This window comes from Carcharodon carcharias, chromosome 22 (assembly GCF_017639515.1).
Source record: "Carcharodon carcharias isolate sCarCar2 chromosome 22, sCarCar2.pri, whole genome shotgun sequence".
In the NCBI taxonomy this organism is placed as follows: Eukaryota; Metazoa; Chordata; class Chondrichthyes; order Lamniformes; family Lamnidae; genus Carcharodon; species Carcharodon carcharias.
Genome location: NC_054488.1, coordinates 56,231,240 through 56,235,068, shown reverse-complemented (window position 1 = coordinate 56,235,068; position 3,829 = coordinate 56,231,240). Strand labels below are relative to the sequence as shown.

Below are 3,829 nucleotides of genomic sequence, written 5' to 3'. Positions count from 1 at the left end.
CAAACAGTTGCTCACGCAATGGGTGATCTGGTGTACAAAAGCTTTAACACAGATGAGGGAACGTGCGCACAAGAAAGCCGCAAAAGGCAGGACTTAACTGCATCACTAAATTACATAGAAACATAGAAATTAGAAGCAGGAGTTGGTCATTCGGCCCTTCGAACCTGCTCCACCATTCAGTATGATCATGGCTGATACTCTATCTCAACGCCGTGCTCCCGCGCTCTCCCCATACCCCTTGGTAAAACATGGAACGCTTCACGAATTTGTGTGTCACCCTTGTGCATGGGCCATGCTAATCTCCTCTGTATCATCCCAACTTTAGTAGACGTGCTGGCAAAGGACGTCAGAAGGTCAGGGAGTCAAATTGAATAAATGGCAGTTAGGAGCTGGTAGCCTTCAGGCACAGAATGGAGAGCTTCTCTGATTCCTGGAATTATGATGTTTTTGATGACATCATCTTTCCCACACTTGCTGAGTCAGCCTCGAACTGTTTTTCTAATTTGAACCCATTCAAATTCCCCTTGCTGCACAATGAATATATTGTTCTTAGATGAGAGGCCTGAGTCTCCGCAGAGGAGAAATGCAGTGGGTAATAGAGGAAAGCCATTCTGTGCCTTGAGTGGAAAAGGCTGCATTACTTAATTGTAATTAAGTTCTGAGTGGATGGCTGTCTTCAACTGATGGAATAGCACATTTGCCTGTGAGTTTAGAAGGTTGTGGATTCAGGGACTGAGGGCTACAATCTACGCTCACAAGTTGGTCTGGTGCTGAGAGGAGAAGGGTGGTGATGGTAGGGTTCTCTGCTGTCAGAGGTGTTAAAATGAGGTCCTGTTCACTAGATAGAGTTCTGATCTTCTTCATCTTAGGCAGTTCCTGGGGATCGAGGATAACTCTGCTTTGATGGGCTCTGAGAGGGCTGAGGTGTCCGATGCGTGATCTGTAGCCTCTGGCACATGCTGCTTGAAGAGTTGGGTAGGTGGGTTGTTTGGAGGCTCGTCCGCTCCCTCCGATGCCTCGACTTCACTTCTGTGTGTTCTTGGCAAAGTCTCTCGATGAGTTCACTGCCTTCCCGAATGAGCCTTTCTCCATTTTGGTCGGTCACAAGCTTGGGTCTCCCATGAGTCGATGGGGATGTTTGACCTCTTCATGGATGTTTTGAAGACATCCCTAAAGCATTTCCACCGTCTTCCTGGGAGTGTCTTACTGCGACCGAGTTCTGAGTAGAACAGTTGCTTTGGGAGTCTGGTGTCAAGGATACAAGTGACATGTTCCGCCCAGCACCTTGATGCTAGGCAAGTCGGCTTGGGAGAGGCTTGCATTGGACTGCTTTTCTTGCCACTGGATTTGGCGGATCTTGTGAAAGTGCTGCTGTTGGCACTTCTCCAGTACTTCAAGGTGCCTATTGTAAGTTGTCCAAGTCTCTGATGCATATAGGCACACAAGAATCACTGCAGGAGGTTCTCATTGAACTATTGAAAGGACAATGAGCTCTTCCATGGTCTTGACTAACATTCATGGCTATTTATGGATTCTTGCTTCTATAAATCATTATACAATTCTTTGGGTGGGATCTTCCCAAAGGAAGGCGGGAAATCCTGACGCCAGGGCATTTTTCAGCTGCCAAGCACACTTTGGACAGGAGGCAAGATTTCCCCCATGATATTGCCTGGGAGGATGCACTCATGAGCCAACAAGTGGTGGAAGCAGCCAATTCAGGAAGGCAGGTGGGCCAAAGAGGGATGGAAACTCTGCAGCCTTGGCAGTGCTGCCAAGGGAGGTGGTCACTGCTGAGGTAGCAAGGAGAACGGGAGGGCACCTCTATGTTGAGGCAGGGGTGGTAAGCAGGCCCCAGCGATCGAAAGGGAAACCCTCTAGTGTAGCGTTGGTCAACAGGGCCAACCTTTGCTGCCAATGACCCCCTCCTTGGTGGTAACCTCTTTCCCCCAGGAAGCCACCTCTTTGAGAAAGACGGCCTTGCCATGTGGTGGGGGCATCTCCGCCCACGGCAAAATGCTGGAGGCCCAAGAAAATTGCTTTTAATTGTGCCTTTAATTGCCTAAATTGGCCACCAGTCAGCAGGAAGCTTATTCTCGCCACTGTTATTTCCACTGCTGCGAAACTTCACCAGCAGTTGGGCTGCATGGCAGAGCCATCCTGACGTGGTCCCTACCTGCACATCCCCCCCCCCCCCCCCCCCCCCCCCCCCCCCCCCCCCCCCCCCCCCCCCCCACACACACACACAACCTCCTCCAGCCCACCACCTGGGGGCTGGTAAAATTCCATCTTATGATTCCATTCAGTTAAACTGAAACTGTCTGCCCTCAGGTGGATATAAAAGATCCCATGGCATGATTTGGAAGAAGACCAGGCAGTTATCCCTGCTACCCTGGCCAATACTCCTCTCTCAACCAACATCACCAACACAGATTATCTAATCACTATCACGCTGCTTTTGGTGGGATTTTGCTGTCTGCAAAACTGCCTGTGGTCCAATGTTTCCTACAATTCAACTGGGACTACATTTAAAATCACTTAACTGGCTGCAAAAGGTCTTTGGGGCATCCTGAGGTTGTGAAAGTTTTTCTTCAAACGTAAATAATTCATTACATGTGAAATGCTTTGAACTGCTGTTGAATGCGGTGATATTATGCTGCCTAAATTACGATTTTGTTAATCCCATTTGCTCCAACTCAGGCTATTTCTTTGGTTTGAATTCTGATTTCTCCACCATCTCTTCATCCCTACTGGGAACTGTTGACTAATGGTGTAATGTAGCCTTTGGTTTTGGTGCTGTCCACTGCAATAGACTCCTCACGGGAAGGATAAATGTAGCTTTACACCATAGTTTGCTACTGTACACGCAGCAGACTAAAGGATAAACCTAATGACGAGGAAGACAGACATGGTTGTCGGAGGCCGGTCATCATCAGCCTCAGTGTCCTCAGTCCAACTATTTTCAACATCAAAGATACTTTCCCCTACCTTAGCTGACCTGGTAAGATCATTAAATGTTCCTCTAAACCAACTTCAGGTGTGCAATGTGCTCAAGCTGGCGGACAACTCTTCCTATACCTGCTGGGCTGTCTGCAGTACTTGCAGTCAAAGAGGTCTTCTTCCCCATCATACCGCACCTCCCCCCCCCAAACCATGCCCAGCCCCCATTTCTGTCTTATTTCTTCTACAAAAAACTTCATTGTCCTATTAGAGAAGGAGCTCACCATTGTTTTTTTCATCACCAGCTGGCATACTACCCATCAATTGGCAAGCTTTAAATTACAGGGTAATCTCCACATCCAGCAGTTGCACACGATTTTAAAGTTAGACAGGTACCAGAGGTATGCACAGGCTCGGTGAAGTACGAGTCAGTGGGGGCACAATCCATAAACTGCCCCACTAAGGTCTCCACAATACCAGTGTAGCTGGGGTGAGTCTCATCAGCTCAGAAGTGGACACATTCATAAAATGAACATCAGTTGATTGTGAAGCATAACATTGATTAATGAATGCAGGATCTTTTTCAGCTTAGCAATACACAACAGAGAACACAGCTCCTCAAAGTAATTCATTTCATGCCAACCACTCATTGATGTTATGGGAGATGTAATAACATTCTCTAGAATTGCAAGGCTGTCTTTTCTTTGCATGTATAAACCAAGGATAGGAGCCGCTTGTTAGATGGCCCCATCTGGATAATTATAGGATAGGAGCAGGAGTATAGGAACAGGAGGAGGCCACTGAGCTCCTTGACCCTGTTCTGTTATTCAGTGAGATCATGGCTGATCCTACTCCATATACCCACCTTTGCCCCATATTCCTTAATGCGTTT

The 3,829-nt window shown here is 47.7% G+C and overlaps 1 non-coding gene across 1 annotated transcript; it reads right to left on the bottom strand.

Annotated features, from left to right (window-relative positions):
• Window positions 1-242: 242 nt before the first annotated feature.
• Window positions 243-345, bottom strand: LOC121293989. The gene has a single exon (XR_005946671.1). It is a non-coding gene; the product is annotated as a U6 spliceosomal RNA (small nuclear RNA).
• Between the last annotated feature and the right edge of the window lie 3,484 nt (window positions 346-3,829).